The 17958-nt window shown below is 42.0% G+C and overlaps 1 protein-coding gene across 1 annotated transcript in view; it reads left to right on the forward strand.

Annotated features, from left to right (window-relative positions):
* Window positions 1–17958, forward strand: part of lrrc4ca (leucine rich repeat containing 4C, genome duplicate a) — a 363270-nt gene that overhangs the window by 225927 nt on the left and 119385 nt on the right. The window lies entirely within an intron of this gene.

Here is a 17958-nt window from a genome sequence, read left to right on the forward strand (position 1 = left end):
CCTCTTTGTTCTGCTCTGACATACCTGCAGAGTGAGAGAGGAATGGAGAGAAAGAGAGAGTGATTGACAAAGAAAGAAATAAAGAAAAAGGGAGAGAGAGAGATTGAGATGGGTGTTTACACTCAGACAAAGAGCTCTTAAGTGGGCTGACTCTCATAATGGACGGCCGATTAGAGGGCTGTAGGAACATACAGGAGCTACAATATATATTCATTGGCACTTTAAAAAAACCTAAGGTCGATGTCCACACACCCGTGGAAATTGAATTAGCATAATAAAGACATCTCCATTAAAATCTAGCAGTTTAAGCTAGAGATATCTGTTTTACATTGGATGCATCTCAATCCACTACATCCACCTATCCAACACTTCCGCATCTGCGGGGAAAGGTGAAAGGTGAAAGGTGAAAGGTGAAAGGTGAAAGGTGAAAGGTGAAAGGTGACAAAGCTAGACAGGTGTTTGATAGGTAGTTTCACCTGTTCTTGAGACATACCGAAAATCAGTCTTCTCGCAAAATTGTCTGTTGCGTCTGAACTGTTTGGCCTTTAAACTATTATGGAAAGATGAGACTTTCACGAACATGATGCTCTACAACCCCCAAAAGCACCTTGGGACTCTTCCGAAGTTGGTACGGCCGATCTGCCAACTTCTGTCTGTAGTGTCCGAACAGTTTGGACTACACACTAATATGACCCCTCTGTGTAAAGTTGAGACTCTCACGAACACATATACATGTCAGTTGTTTTGAGGCCTCACACGACTTGTCTGAAAGTCCCCTGGTATCAGTTGAAAACATTTATGGAAGTGTATATTGAGTCTGGTTATTGACAAAAATTAGGGGTTGAATGTACAAAAAATATGTTTCATGTCATGCCTTTCTTATGTCTTGCCCCCCTGGCTTAGTAGACAGGGCTTAGAATCTTATGTGTTAAGAGGCAACACGCTGGATCTCTCATAGCCCTTCATAAGGCGTGGGGGCTCATGGGTTTGAAGAGAGAGGGAGGGAGGGATACAGGGGGGACATTGAGAGAGTGTGTTGTGTCAATTTTTTGTACCCCTAAGATTGAAATCAACTCCTAGACAGTAATTAACAGAATTTTTGTAACTGTCAGCGGTGTGTACAGTCTACCAACTTTTTTGGCCGTCACTGCCTCCCCAAATGGACACAGAGACACTATCTGTCAGAGGTTGTCAAGGCGACCTGGCTCAACTGACACTCAGCGCTGTATTCCAGAGTTTGTGACGGGGCTTCAGAGGAAGTGCTCTCAATGGCTCATATAGCCTCACTGTTCTTACTGTCATTGAAATGATATGTATTACCGGTATGGCACTCAATACTTTAGTTCTCCTTTCATTTCTATATTATTATCTGTGTATGTATTGTATGCTCTCTGGTCAATGGGGTGAATTAGAAAGCTACCATCTAGGGAAGACAGAGCTGGAAGTGGGGCCATGAAATAGTATGCTTTACTGTTAACTAGTAGTACTGGTTACTAACCCTGTAGCGTTGCAGTTCTTGACACAAACCGGTGCAACTGGCACCTACTACATACACTGTTCAAAGGCACTTAAGTATTTTGTCTTGCCCATTAACCCTTTGAATGGCAAAAATACCATGTCTCAATTGTCTCAAAATCCTTCTTTAACCTGTCTCCTCTCCTTCATCTACACTGATTAAAGTGGATTTAACAAGTGACATCAATATGGGATCATAGCTTTCACTTGTATTCACCTAGTCTGTCTATGTCATAAAAAGAGCACACGTCCCTAATGTTTTGTACACTCAGTGTACATTAAGTAGATAGATATGCTATCTGTTAGCTTACTGTTCAGAAGTGTGCACCGCATGTCTCAAAGGTGATTTGTCTAGGACTACTCAGGCCCTAATCCAATTTCCAGCCAAGCCACTTGTCTGCCCTTTGAGCAGAATGTGGGAGCTTTGCTGGTCGATCGGGAGAGAATGAGTGTTGGTGAAACAGGTTGAGTAGTGGGTTGAAAACACAGGGCTAATGCCTCTGCCAGGGTGTACAGGCGCTCTCTCGCCTTCTCTCTTTGTGTTTCCCTCTAATTATCTGATATCCACAGGCTGCCATTTGATGGTATTGATTTGTGGTGGTTGTGCCACACACACACACACACACACACACACACACACACACACACACACACACACCCACACACACACACACACACACACACACACACACACACACACACACACACACACACACACACACACACACACACACACACACACACACACACACACACACACACACACACACACACACACACCAAGCTGGGTGGGTTCTGCCCCCGCTGGGTGAGATGTGAGCTGACTGGAGAAAGTCTCTTCATGCTGCGGGCTACAAAGTGATTATCTGCTGGAATCAAGTTCCCTCCACATCATCTCTATTGTCTTGGATGTGAATATTTAGCCACAAACCCAAACCATTATGTAATATGTACTGTCACAAGGATTGCTTTTAAGAGTTTGTGTGTGTGTGTGTTAATGTTGGAAGCTGGCAAGTTTATTACTAATGATACTGGACTCCGTACCAAAGTATAATACATTAATATAGGGAGGTCAAGTGGCACACCTCGCTCCTCCACAGATTAAACAATGCATGGATTATTGTCTCCTACACACCAACACAAACACGCACACACACACACACACACGCAGGCACACACATTTCAATAAGTGAACTGCTGTACCCCGGTCTCAGTATCTCAGTGTTATTTATGGATGTCTGCACTTATAGCCTGAAATAATAGACTACACCATCCAAGACGTTCTGTTCCCAGCTGATCCTATGAACTCAGTTTTTTCTGTCTCCACTCCGTCTGGCAATCTTAGTGAATTGTCTTAAACATGAAGCACTCCTCTTTGGAAGTCAGATGGTTAGAGTACACCACAAAGAACTATCTTGCTTCTGTAAACATATTGTTCTTGATATTTAGTAGAAACTAGATTGGCATATATACAAAACCAGTCCAACGTTTGGACACACCTAGTCATTCCAGGGTTCTTCTTTATTTGTACTAATTTCTACAATGTGGAATAATAGTGAATACTTCAAAACCGTGAAATAACAAAGTGTTAAACAAATCAAAATATATTTTTGATTTTAGATTCTTCAAAGTAGCCACCCTTTGCCTTGATGATACCTTTGCACACTCTTGGCATGCTCTCAACCAGATTCATATGGAATGCTTTTCCAAACAGTCTTGAAGGAGTTCCCACATATGCTGAGCACTTGTTGGCTGTTTTTCCTTCACTCTGCGGTCCAACTCATCCCAAACCATCTCAATTGTGTTGAGGTCAGGTGATTGTGGAGGCCAGATCATCTGGTGCTGTCACACCCTGATCTGTTTCACCTGTTCTTGTGATTGTCTCCACCCCCTCCAGGTGTCGCTTGTTTTCCCCAGTGTATTTATCCCTGTGTTTCCTGTCTCTCTGTGCAAGTTCGTCTTGTATGTTCCAAGTCAATCAGCGGTTTTTACCGTACTCCTGCCTTTGCTATTCTCCTTTTTCCAGTCCTCCCAGTTTTGACCCTTGCCTGTTCTGGACTCTGTACCCACCTGCCTGACCATTCTGCCTGCCTTGACCTCGAGCCTGTCTGCCACTCTGTACCTCCTGGACTCTGAACTGGTTTTGACCTTTTGCCTGTCCACGACCATTCTCTTGCCTACTCCTTTTTGGATTATTACAAATCTTAAACTCCAAACATCTGCCTCCTGTGTCTGCATCTGGGTCTCGCCTTGTGTCATGATAGATGCAGCACTCCATCACTCTCCTTGTTGGTCAAATAGCCCTTACACAGCCTGGAGGTGTGTTTTGGGTCATTGTCCTGTTGATAACAAATGATAATCCCACTAAGCAATAAACAGATGGGATGGCGTATCGCTGCAGAATGCTGTGGTAGCCATGCTGGCTAAGTGTGCCTTGAATTCTAAATAAATCACAATAGTGTCACCAGCAAAACACCACCACACCATCATACCTCCTCCTCCATGCTTAACGGTGGGATCCACACATGTAGAGATCATCCGTTCACCTACTCTGTGTCTCACAAAGACATAGCGGTTGGAACCAAAAATGTCAAATTTGGACTCATCAGACCAAAGGACAGATTTCAACAGGTCAAATGTCCAATGCTAGTGTTTCTTGGCCCAAGCAAGTGTCTTATGATTATTGGTGTCCTTTAGTAGTGGTTTCTTTGCAGCAATTAGACCATGAAGGCCTGATTCACGCAGTCTCCTCTGAACAGTTGATGTTGAGATGTGTCTGTTACATGAACTTTGTGAAGCATTTATTTGGGCAGCAATTTCTGAGACTGGTTTACTCTAATGAACTTATCCTCTGCTGCAGATATAACTCTGGGTCTTCCTTTCCTGTGGCGGTCCTCATGAGAGACAGTTTCATCATAGTGCTTCATGGTTTTTGCGACTGCACTTGAAGAAACTTTCAAAGTTCTTGAAATGTTCTGCATTGACTGACCTTCATGTTTTAAAGTAATGATGGACTGTCATTTCTCTTTGCTTATTTGAGCTGTTATTTCCATAATATGTACTTGGTCTTTTACCAAATAGGGTTATCTTCTGTATACCACCACTACCTTGTCACAACACAACTGATTGGCTCAAATGCATTAAAAAGGAAAGAAATTCCACAAATTAACTTTTAAGGCACACCGGTTACTTGAAATGCATTCCAGGTGACTACCTCATGAAGGTGGTTGAGAGAATGCCAATAGTTTGCAAAGCTGTCATCAAGGCAAAGGGTACTTTGAAGAATCGAAAATAAAACATATATTTTGACTTGTTTTTGTTTACTACATGATTCCATATATGTTATTTCATAGTTTTGATGTCTTCACTTTTATTCTACAATTTAGAAAATAGTAAAAATATAGAAAAACCTTGAATGAGTAGGTGTGTCAAAATGTTTGACCGGTACTGTATACCGTATATATCTTTTTACTAGACTGATGGCCTGCATCTAATGGGTCAGTCTGAAGGGATTGAGGGAGCAGCAGTGCGGCTGCCTCTCACCCGACTCATCAACATCGTCCCTCCGCTCTCACTCCCTCTGCTGAGAAAAGGGGACACAGTCTTCCAGGTGATGGCGAAACTCAAGTCGCACTGCAGTATTTCTGCCTCATGCACCAATTCATGGCTCAAGGAAACTGTGCAGACACGGTGATCTGAGCTATCTGATTGGCCAGTGGTAGGCCTATATGTGCACTTGATTTGCTCTCTGGGCCTGCCGGGTAGGCGGAGTTCTACCTTCAGACACATGAAATGGTTGAAAATGGGAACACTTTGCCTTCCCGGGGCTAGGGCTGCTGAATCAAGTGCACCTACCACCAGCAGAGTGAAACTAATACAAAAATAGGAACACAAGGCTTTATCATTGGGTTTTTTAAAGAAATGTTTCGACTAGGAATGCCTTGAGACAGAAAGAGAGATATGATACAGTACAAAAAACTGTTTCAAGAATCATGCAAATAATTCAGTGAATCAAAGCGTATTTTTTTCTGAATGAGGAACTAATTCAGATGTGTTTGTCACATTAAATGCTGGGTGAGGCTGGGGAAAGGCCACAAGGCTAGAGGTACAGAGGAAGGGTACAACTCATAAAACTATTGGTATTCATCCCCTGTAAGGTCAAACAATAGCAATTGTATGGATGGAAGTTCTATGGGCCTACAGTCTGCACCAACTGGATTGCGTTTTTGTGGTGACAATTTAGTTTGTATGTTTGTGTGCACGCTTGTCTGCCCCTGCTCTGGCTCACCACTGACAGCCTAGGATGTTGTCAATGCACGCCACTGCAGCTCTTTCACACAACTCTGGTGACATTTGTTCCTCCACCAGTATAATTACCACCAGCATTCAACTTCCCACCAGAGGAAAGCCCATTCTTTACATTAATTCAATTGAATGTTTATGTTGATGTATTTGTATTTGTAAATATATATATATATATACACTACTGGTCAAAAGTTTTATAATATCTACTCATTCAAGGGTTTTTAAAAATGTTACTATCTTTTACATTGTAGAATAATAGTGAATACATCAAAACTATGATCATGTAGTAACCAAAAATGATTCCATATGTGTTATTTCATAGTTTTGATGTCTTCCCTATTATTCTACAATATAGAAAATTAATGAGTAGGTGTTCTAAAACTTTTTACCGGTAGTGTACATCTGCACCTTTTATCTTTGCTGAGTATCTATAGTGTTGTGTGAGAAGCTCATTTACTTTGTTTATTTCCTACACACAGTCCAAATAAGGTATGACTCATGACTCTGAGGGTTCGTTCAGAATAGAAAGAGCCCTTGCCAAATTCCATCAGATAGCACATCACACACAGAGAATGACTTTGGGTGCTGCATTACACTGCAAAACAGTCCCTAAGTATAGGGCCAAGTGGTGGCAGCTGAGTGATAAAAAAGCGAATCATCATCATTATTGTAATAATCAGTATAAAGGCACTCAGTGTGTCCCCTAATCCTCTTGTGTAAGTCTGACTCATACATCCCCTCTCAAAGTGAGTGTGCCTTTGTTGAGCCCATAAAGGCCTAGTGAAAATGCTGGATAGGGTTAGGCCCACTCTATAAACAAGCACAATGGCTAACCGGTGTGGTTGGGAGGCCCTGTGTTTGCTGAGCTAATTAGCATGGTGAAATATGACAACTCGGGAAGGGCATAGAACAGGATTTAAACAGAAAAGCTGGCAGGGTTGTGAACTCTAATGGACATGCCTGACTCGTTTGTCCTGGGAGTAGGGGATTATATTCTAGAGTGGGCCTACTGTTCCACTTCCCTTGTTTTATTGACCTTAACTCTTCCTTTCCTGCCCACATATACCAAATACGATTAATTTGTGCTGTATATTATTTTGTTCAGGTACATTGGCCACCATGCAATGATAATAACTAAAATATTAGGAATACTCATGTAACTACTGTACTAAATCACATTATCAAATGTGATTCATAAATTTCCCCTGCTAAATTACCATTTAATTTAATTTGAGGCATGTAACAGCGTTGAACTTCAGGTGGCCCTACAGAAACTGCCTGCAGATTGCGGGGTGTTACTGTGATGGTGACACCTGTCAACCACATGAATAAATTATTTAATGGAAAGCAGCAGATACCACCGTTATCTGGGTGGATGAGGGTTGTCAGGGTAGTCAGTGTGTTGTTGGAGTCAGAGCAGTGACAGGGTAGTCAGTGTGTTGTTGGAGTCAGAGCAGTGACAGGGTAGTCAGTGTGTTGTTGGAGTCAGAGCAGTGACAGGGTAGTCAGTGTGTTGTTGGAGTCAAAGCAGTGACAGGGTAGTCAGTGTGTTGTTGGAGTCAGAGCAGTGACAGGGTAGTCAGTGTGTTGTTGGAGTCAGAGCAGTGACAGGGTAGTCAGTGTGTTGTTGGAGTCAGAGCAGTGACAGGGTAGTCAGTGTGTTGTTGGAGTCAGAGCAGTGGCAGGGTAGTCAGTGTGTTGTTGGAGTCAGAGCAGTGGCAGGGTAGTCAGAGTGTTGTTGGAGTCAGAGCAGTGGCAGGGTAGTCAGTGTGTTGTTGGAGTCAGAGCAGTGGCAGGGTAGTCAGTGTGTTGTTGGAGTCAGAGCAGTGGCAGGGTAGTCAGAGTGTTGTTGGAGTCAGAGCAGTGACAGGGTAGTCAGTGTGTTGTTGGAGTCAGAGCAGTGGCAGGGTAGTCAGTGTGTTGTTGGAGTCAGAGCATTGGCAGGGTAGTCAGTGTGTTGTTGGAGTCAGAGCAGTGACAGGGTAGTCAGTGTGTTGTTGGAGTCAGAGCAGTGGCAGGGTAGTCAGTGTGTTGTTGGAGTCAGAGCAGTGACAGGGTAGTCAGTGTGTTGTTGGAGTCAGAGCAGTGGCAGGGTAGTCAGTGTGTTGTTGGAGTCAGAGCAGTGACAGGGTAGTCAGTGTGTTGTTGGAGTCAGAGCAGTGACAGGGTAGTCAGTGTGTTGTTGGAGTCAGAGCAGTGGCAGGGTAGTCAGTGTGTTGTTGGAGTCAGAGCAGTGACAGGGTAGTCAGTGTGTTGTTGGAGTCAGAGCAGTGGCAGGGTAGTCAGTGTTGTTGGAGTCAAAGCAGTGGCAGCGTAGTCAGAGTGTTGTTTGAGTCAGAGCAGTGACAGGGTAGTCAGAGTGTTGTTGGAGTCAAAGCAGTGGCAGGGTAGTCAGTGTTGTTGGAATCAAAGCAGTGGCAGCGTAGTCAGAGTATTGTTTGAGTCAGAGCAGTGACAGGGTAGTCAGAGTGTTGTTGGAGTCAAAGCAGCGGCAGGGTAGTCAGTGTTGTTGGAGTCAAAGCAGTGGCAGCGTAGTCAGAGTATTGTTTGAGTCAGAGCAGTGGCAACAAAGTCAGAGGGATGTTGGAGTCAGAGCAGTGGCAGGGTAGTCAGTGTGTTGTTGGAGTCAGAGCAGTGACAGGGTAGTCAGAGTGTTGTTGGAGTCAGAGCAGAGGCAGGGTAGTCAGTGTGTTGTTGGAGTCAGAGCAGTGGCAGGGTAGTCTGAGTGTTGTTGGAGTCAGAGCAATGGCAGGATTGTCAGAGTGTTGTTGGAGTCAGAGCAATGGCAGGGTAGTCAGTGTGTTGTTGTAGTCTGAGAAATGGCAGGGTAGTCAGTGTGTTTTTGGCGCCAGGCCTCAGGGATGAGGGCAAAGCCAAACATCATGACAAACTCAGGGAGGAGAAACACAGTTTGTCAACCCATTCTCTGCCCCCGTTGTCTGATGCTGAGTCTGCATGAGGTATGCAGTACGCTACATATGTTTTATAACCTCTGAATTTAACTTCCACTTCCTGTGCTAAATGATTAGGAACATCTGAGGGCCTTTTATGTAATTATAACGTCCATAGAGATGATGTCTATGATGACCCATTTGTGACTGTTTGTGCTTTAACCTGCCAGTGCATTGGCTATATTGAAACTTATCGTTGTTATAGTGTTTCAGAGACGCAGGCTTCTCTATGGCCATGAAAAGACATTGACCCATAAACATGTTGGTATTAGTCATGGAGCAAAATCAGCTGTTGCGAGCGATAGTAATAAACTCAGTCCTCCTTTGTTTTCACATGTAGGCTGCTTTGATGTCATGAATCACTGTGAGTTTGTGAGATCATTTTAAATACATACCTGTCATGGCAGTTGATGGTAACAGGATGAGATGTTGGTGTAGATTTTTATTCTTGTCCGTATCTCAGCTCCGCAGGATTGTCCCAGCTCTCAGGCAGGGGGTGTTGGGGCTTGTAGCCAGAGGCTCTGAAAGCACTGTTGCCTTTTTCATCATTCATTTCATGCTTTTTTTTATCCCTCAGTTTCCATCAATCTGCAGCTGGAGACAAAGAAAGAGACATAATGATTGACTTGTTGTGAAACAAAGTAAAAAGGCTGGTTTCAGCTGAAAGGGTGGTCCTTTCTGATGATCTCTGTGTTCTGGTGATGCTGGATCTCACTAAGGGCTGTTTCAATGTCCAAGTGCACATACTGGAAGAAGCACACGGGACAGCCTATATGCCACAAGAAAGAGAAATGATTTTCAGAAAAAGTAATTGATGGAGAAAAAAGCTGACTTATTTAGTATCACAGGTAAGGAGAAAATGTACAGACACTGACAGTACAGACCAACTCTCACCAATTCATCTGTACAGTGTATCAGCCATTAAAACATGATCTTAACTCTTTTACTCACTTGTTGTTTTGCTCCTAGCCTACAGTATGTGACCTTTCTCTTCTAACAACATGGGACATGAGATTGGGAAGACACCCGTCTGTGCTGGCAACACTAATTATGGGAAATAACTGTGTGTGTGTGCGTGCATCCGTGCGTGTGCCCGTGCGTGCGTGCGTGCGTGTGTGTGTGTGTGCGCGTGCCAATCACAGATAACTAATCAGGTTAACCCACCCCAAGCGGTAATAGTGACCTCAATGCACTGCACTACCAAGTAAAAATATATTATTATTTTAAAAGTAATTTTATACATACACCAGACAGGTGCAGTGAAATGTGGTGTTTTACACGGTCAGCCATAGTAGTACCTCACCCTTGGAGAATATTAGGGTTTAGTGCCTTACTCAACAGCACATTGACAGATTTTTCACCATGTCGGCTCAGGTATTCAAACAAGCAAACTTTTGGTTACTAGCCCAATTCTCTAACCACTAGGCTAACAGCCTCCCTAAAAAAAATAGTGAGGGACAAGATGTGTTGGTGTTCGGATAGAAAAAGAATGTGTGATTGCATACGTGTCTGTTTAGGAAGGAGGGAAGATAGAGAAGGTGAAATGGAGAGGCAGAGGGAGGGAGAAAGAAGTGGTAAATGTCATATGAGACAGGACACAGGCATGCCATTGTATTTGTGTCAGAGAGGGAAGAAATACTTAAATGGAAGGTGATAGCGTATGACCATTGATTTTCTGGTGCCATATGTGCAATTGTGATTGTGATGTTTCAAGGGTTTATCTTTATTTTTACTATTTTCTACATTGTAGAATAATAGTGAAGACATTAAAACTATGAAATAACACATATGGAATCATGTAGTAACCCAAAAAGTGTTAACCTTTCTCGCCCCGGGGTTCCGCTAGCGGAACACCCACAACATTCCGCTAATAAATAAAAAATATTTTTTTGAAATATTTCACTTCCACACATTAACAAGTCCAATACAGCAAATGAAAGATAAACATCTTGTGAATCCAGCCATCATTTCCGATTTTTTAAATGTTTTACAGCGAAAACACAATATAAATGTATGTTAGCTCACCACAATAGCCAAACACACAACGCCATTTATTCACCGCCAACATAGCTTCACAAAACCCACAAATAGAGATAAAATGAATCACTAACCTTTGAACAACTTCATCAGATGACAGTCTTATAACATCATGTTATACAATACATTTATGTTTTGTTCGAAAATGTGCATATTTAGAGCTACAAATCCTGGTTTTACATTGTGAATACGTAGCCATAATGCACCAAATTGTCCGGAGATATTTTGGACAGTCACGTAATCTAACCAAAAAACTCATCATAAACTTTACTAAAAAATACATGTTGTACAGCAAATGAAAGATACACTGGTTCTTAATGCAACCGCTGTGTTAGATTTTTTTTAAATAACTTTAGTACAAAATACAGCATGCAATATTGTGAGACAGCGCCCAGCAATTCTCCACCTTGTTGGAGCCAACATATACCACAAAAATACGAAATAACATCATAAATATTCTCTTACCTTTGATGATCTTCCATCAGAATGTAGTGCAAGGAGTCCTATTTCCACAATAAATCGTTGTTTTGTTTTAGAATGTCCATTTCTTCTGTCGAACTAGCAACTTTGGCTAGCATAATGGTGCTCACGTGTCCATGAAAGCTTGGCGCATGGAACGAAAAATTCCAAAATTCACAATAAACGTCGAATAAACTGGTCAAACTCGGTTGAAAATCCATCTTTATGATGTTTTTATCATATGTATACAATAAAGTCTGAGCCGGAGCATTTCATTGTGTATACCTAACGCATTTCAGAAGACAATATGGGGTTCCCTGGTGCGCAGTTGAATACTGCCAATATTGCGGACCTGTCACTCCAAAAGCTCTCATTCGGTCTCACATCAAGCTAGACACCCAATTCAACATTCTACTGCCTGTTGACATCTAGTGGAAGGCTTAAGAAGTGCATACAGATCCATAAATAAAAGGAAATTGAATAGGCAAGGCCTGACACAGAGACCCATTTTCAGAATTTTCACTTCCTGTTTGGAAGTTTGCTGCCAAATGAGTTCTGTTTTACTCACAGATAGAATTCAAACAGTTTTAGAAACGTCAGAGTGTTTTCTATCCAATAGTAATAATAATATGCATATCGTATGATCTAGAACAGAGTACGAGGCCGTTTAATTTGGGCACGATTTTTTCCCAAAGTGAAAATAGCGCCCCCTATTCACTAACAGGTTAAACAAATCCAAAAATATTTTTGATATTAGATTCTTCAAAGTAGCCATCCTTTGCCTTGACGACAGCTTTGCACACTCTTGGCATTCTCAGAAACAGCTTCACCTGGAATGCTCAGTCTTGAAGGAGTTCCACATATGCTGAGCACTTGTTGGCAGCTTTTACTTGAGTCAGACTTACACAAGAGGATTAGGGGACACACTGAGTGCCTTTATGCTGATTATTACAATAATGATGATGATTCCCTTTTTTATCACTCAGCTGCCACCACTTGGCCCTATACTTAGGGACTGTTTTGCAGTGTAATGCAGCACCCAAAGTCATTCTCTGTGCGTGATGCGTGATGCGTCATACCTTATTTGGACTGTGTGTAGGAAATAAACAGTGATATGCTTACTTACGAGTCCCTAACCAACAGTGCAAAAAATAGGGATTAGAATAATAGATAAATGTATAAAGAATTAAGGAGCAGTAAAATATACAATATATACAGGGGGGTACCGGTACAGAGTCAATGTGTGGGGGCACCGGTTAGTTCACTCTGTTCACTCATGACTGCACGGCCAGGCACCAGTTAGTTCACCCTGTTCACTCATGACTGCACTGCTAGGCAACACTCCAACACCATCATTACATTTGCCGATGACACAACAGTGGTAGGCCTGATTACCGACAAAAACAAGACAGTCTATAGGGAGGAGGTCAGAGAACTGGCCGTGTGGTGCCAGGACTACAACCTCTCCCTCAACGTGATCAAGACATTCTCACCGACGGGGCTGCAGTGGAGCATGTTGAGAGCTTAAAGTCCTTGGTGTCCACATCACCAACAACTAACATGGTTCAATCACACCATGAGAGTCGTGAAGCGGGCACGAAAAAACCTATTACCCCTCAAGAGACTGAAAAGATTTTGCATGGGTCATCAGATCCTCAAAAGGTTCTACAGCTGCACCATCGAGAGCATCCTGACTGGTTACATCACTGCCTAGTATGGCAAGTGCTCGGCCTCCAAACCGCAAGGCACTACAGAGGGTAGTGCAAACGGCCCAGTACATCACTGGGGCCAAGTTTCCTGCCATCCAGGACCTCTATACCAGGGTGTGTCAGAGGAAGGCCCAAAAAATTGTCAAAGACTCCATCCACCTTAGTAATAGACTGTTCTCTCTGCTACCACACGGCAAACGGTACCGGCGCGCCAAGTCTAGGTCTAAGAGGCTTCTAAACAGCTACCCCGAAGCCAAAAAACTCCTGAACATCTAGTCAAATGGCTACCCAGACTATTTGATTTCCCCCCCCCCCTCTCCACACCACTGCCACTGTCTGTTGTCATCTATGCATAGTCACTTTAATCAACTCTACCTACATCTACATACTACCTCAACTGTATATATATGTATATATGTACAGTATATACACTACCATTCAAAAGTTTGTGGTCACTTAGAAATGTCCTTGTTTTTAAAGGAAAAGCAAATACATTTTTTGACCATTAAAATAACATAAAATTGATCAGAAATGCAGTGTACATTTAATGTTGTAAATGACTATTGTAGCTGGAAACGACAGATTCTATATGTTATATCTAAATAGGCGTACATAGACCCATTATCAGCAACCATCACTCCTGTGTTCCAATGGAATTTTGTGTTAGCCTTTTAAAATTATTAACTTGGATTAGCCAACTGATCATTAGAAAACCTTTTTGGAATTATTTTAGCACAGCTGAAAGCTGTTGTTCTGATTAAAGAAGCAATAAAACTGGCCTTCTTTATACTAGTTGAGTATCTGGAGCATCAGCATTTGTGGGTTCGATTACAGGCTCAAAATGGCCAGAAACAAAGATCTTTATTTTGAAACTCGTCATTCTATTCTTCTTCTGAGAAATTAAGGATATTCCATGTGAGAAATTGCCAAGAAACTGAAGATCTCGTACAACGCTGTGTACTACTCCCTTCACAGAAGAGCGCAAACTGACTTTAACCAGAATAGAAAGAGTAGTGGGAGGCCCCGGTGCACAACTGAGCAGGAGGACAAGTACATTAGAGTGTCTAGTTTGAGAAACAGATGCCTCACAAGTCCTCAACTGGCAGCTTCATTAAATAGTACCTAAAAAACACCAGTCTCAACGTCAACAGTGAAAAGGCAACTCTGGGATGCTGGCCTTCTAAGGCAGAGTTCCTCTGTCCAGTGTCTGTGTTCTTTTGCCCATCTTAATATTTTATTTTTATTGGCCAGTCTGAGATATGTGTTTTTCTTTGCAACTCTGCCAAGAAGGCCAACATCTTGGAGTCACCTCTTCACTGTTGACGTTGAGACTGGTGTTTTGCGGGTACTATTTAATTGACCCTAATATGCTCCAGGGGTGGTGTACTTTTATGGCTGACCCTGTAAAACAACACATTGCAATGCACCTATCTAGTGTACTTGACAATACAACTTTAAAAAATGTATATATTATAAAAAGTTTTACTTGGTTGTGAAGTGCATTTAGGTCACTGCTAGAAGTTGGGGGGAGCTAACATGTTCTCTGTGAATGCTTTTATGTCTCTCACACACACTGCCACACACTAGGATTTTCATTATTGTCCCAGAATATTCTACAGTTATTGTTTTTATAGCAATATTGTGTATTCATTTTCTGGACTAGTAATTATCTACTCATTAAATGCCTCTTAGCCTCCAACTGAAAACCTCTTGTTTTATTGAAACCATACAATTATTCAAACCTGAAAATGAGAGAAGTACTCATAAAGTCAGAGGTCGTATTTTATCACTTTTGGGGTTAAACATTATCTTTATGCAGCATTAACAAAGGTTGTGTGGTAAACTTACAGTGCATTCGGAAAGTATTCAGACCCCTTGAATTTTTCCACATTTTATTACGTTACAGCCTTATTCTAAAATTGATTAAAAAATATATATAATCAATCTACACACAATACCCCATAATCACAAAGTAAAAACAGGTTTGTAGAAAATGTTGCAAATGTATTAAAAATAAAAAACTGAAATACCTTATTTACATAAGTATTCAGACCTTTTGCTATAAGACTCGAAATTGAGCTCAGGTGCTTTCTGTTTCCCTTTATCATCCTTGAGATGTTTCTACAACTTGATTGAAGTCAACCTGTGGTAAATTCAATTGATTGGACATGATTTTAAAAGGCACACACCTGTCTATATAAGGTCCCACAGTTGAGAGAGATGTAAGAGCAAAAACCAAGCGATGAGGTTGAAGGAATTGTCCATAGAGCTCTGAGATAGGATTGTGTCGAGGCACAGATCTGGGGAATGGTACCAAAAAATTCTGCAGCATTCAAGGTCCCCCTGAACACAGTGGCCTCCGTCATTCTTAAATGGAAGACGTTTGGACCACCAGACTCTTCCTAGAGATAGCCGCCCGGCCAAACTGAGCAATTGGGGGAGAAGGGCCTTGGTCAGGGAGGTGAACAAGAACCCTATGGTCACTCTAACAGAGCTCCAGAGTTCCTCTGTGGAGATGGGAGAACCTTCCAGAAGGACAACCATCTCTGCAGGACTCCACCAATCAGGCCTTTATGGTAAAGTGGCCAGACGGAAGCCACTCCTCAGTAAATCACATGAAACCTCTCTTGGAGTTTGCCAAAAGACACCTAAAGGACTCTTAGACCATGAGAAACATGATTCTCTGGTCTGATAAAACCAAGATTGAACTCTTTGGCCTGAATGCCAAATGTTACGTCTGGAGGAAACCTGGCACCATCCCTAAAGCGAAGCATGGTGGTGGAAGGGATAGGGAGACTAGTCAGGATCGAGGGATAGATGAACGGAGCAAAGTACAGAGAGATGCTTGATGAAAACCTGCTACAGAGCACTCAAGACCTCAGACTGGGGCAAAGGTTCACCTTCTAACAGGACAAAGACCTCGAAGCACAAATCCAAGACAACGCAGGAGAGGCTTCGGTACAAGGACCCGATCGAACATCTCTGGAGAGACCTGAAAATGGCTGTGCAGCGATGCTCTGCATCCAACCTCACAGAGCTTGAGAGGATCTGCATAGAAGAATCAGAGAAACTCCCCAAATACTGGTGTGCCAAGCTTGTTACCCAAGAAGGCTCGAGGCTGTAATTTCTGCCGAAGGTGATTCAACAAAGTTCCTAGGAAAGGGTATGAATACTTACGTAAATGTGATATTTCAGTTTTTTAAATTTTAATACATTTACAAACATTTTTAAAAAACAGTTTTTGCTTCGTCATTAAGGGGTATTGTGTGTAGATTGATGGAAAAAACGTCATCAATTTTAGAATAAAGCTGTAATGTAAGAACATTTTGAAAATGTCAAGGCATCTGAATACTTCACTCAGTGAGCAGGTTTGAATTAATACTATCATGGTCATCTTTGCTCTAAGGGGCGATAGTGACTTTGTGTGTTGACCCTCTCGGAACCTTGTTAAATATTTAGCAAAATAATAAGTGACAGACTATTTGATTCATGTAGCAACTTAAGTTATCAAATGTTAAATGGGTAACAGTCATGCCAGCAATGTACCAGTCATCCTCAGGGCTGGATTAATACAGGGGCTTACTGGGGCTGAAGCCCCTGGGCCCAGGTCGTGGGGGACCCAAGAGGAAGCGAAAACAAAAATAAAGGAACAGAGGAAATATATACTGTATATATTATATATGTAGTATCTATATATATTTTTTGGGGCGGTGCATCCGCCAACCACAGGAGAACTTAGGAGCCCGCCTTGAATGAGTTTAGACAGCCTGCTACTGCCTGCTGCCGCTCTGCTAATCGTCAGATGGGGGGAGCAGAGGTAGGCCCTCGTGGGAAACTGGGAGGGTCCTGCCTTGATTGGGTAACTGATGAATAAAATAAAATAAATAAACTGCACAATAAATGTGTCTGGTCAATTGTGTGAGGCAGGGGCTGGGCCCAATTCCATAGAGGGCCAAAAAGACATAATTATTTGTATTATTATAATTTTTTATCCAACCACCTGAGTCTGTGCTCCAAAATACACCAGAGAGCATAATTCAGCCACAGAGGATCAATAGTTTAAAATAACTGTGGATACATTTTTATCACAATAACATACAGGTAACAAAAATAAAGGAAACACCAACCACGAGCTGCCAGAACAGCTTCAATGCACCATGGCATAGATTCTACAAGTGGACCTAAACCATGCCAGGAAAATGCACCCCACACCATAACATATACTTTGTATTCCTCAAATACTCAGGTTTTTGGGCAGTTACTTGTATGCCTACACTCGGGAAGGACACAATTTGGGCAGCATCCGCACCAAGTATACAGCTTGTTGCATTGTGGGCATAGACATAAAATCCATATAAGTGTTTTGTAACCTCTTACCCTGACAATTTGACTGTTAAATTCATGGATACACTAGCAATATAAATAACTAAAGCCACGCAACCTATAATGTCTTATTCCAGCCCTGATCAACCGGCATCACAGGGGACACTGGGCCTGAGAACGACATAAATGTTTTCCTTCTCTTTAACCAAAAGACAATTGTGTGAAATGAATAGAAATTGAAGTTAAATTGAATGTTCAAATCAAATCAAATCCATTTTTATTAGTCACATGCGCCGAATACAACAGACCTTACAGTGAAATGCTTATTTACGAGCCCCTAACCAACAATGCAGATAAAACAAAATACGGATAAGAATAAGAAATAAAAGTAACAAGTAATTAAAGAGCAGCAGTAAAATAGAATAGCAAGATTATATACAGGGGTGTACCGGTGCAGAGTCAATGTGCAGGGGCACCGGTTAGTTGAGGTAATATGTACATTTAGGTAGAGTTATTAAAACTTATTTGGGATCGGTGTCCCTTCCACAGGACGGTTGAGCTAACGTAGGCTAATGCGATTAGCCTGATGTTGTAAGTAACAAGAACATTTCCCAGGACACAGACATATCTGATATTGGCAAAAAGCTTAAATTCTTGTT

This window comes from Salvelinus fontinalis, chromosome 9, assembly GCF_029448725.1.
Source record: "Salvelinus fontinalis isolate EN_2023a chromosome 9, ASM2944872v1, whole genome shotgun sequence".
In the NCBI taxonomy this organism is placed as follows: domain Eukaryota; kingdom Metazoa; phylum Chordata; class Actinopteri; order Salmoniformes; family Salmonidae; genus Salvelinus; species Salvelinus fontinalis.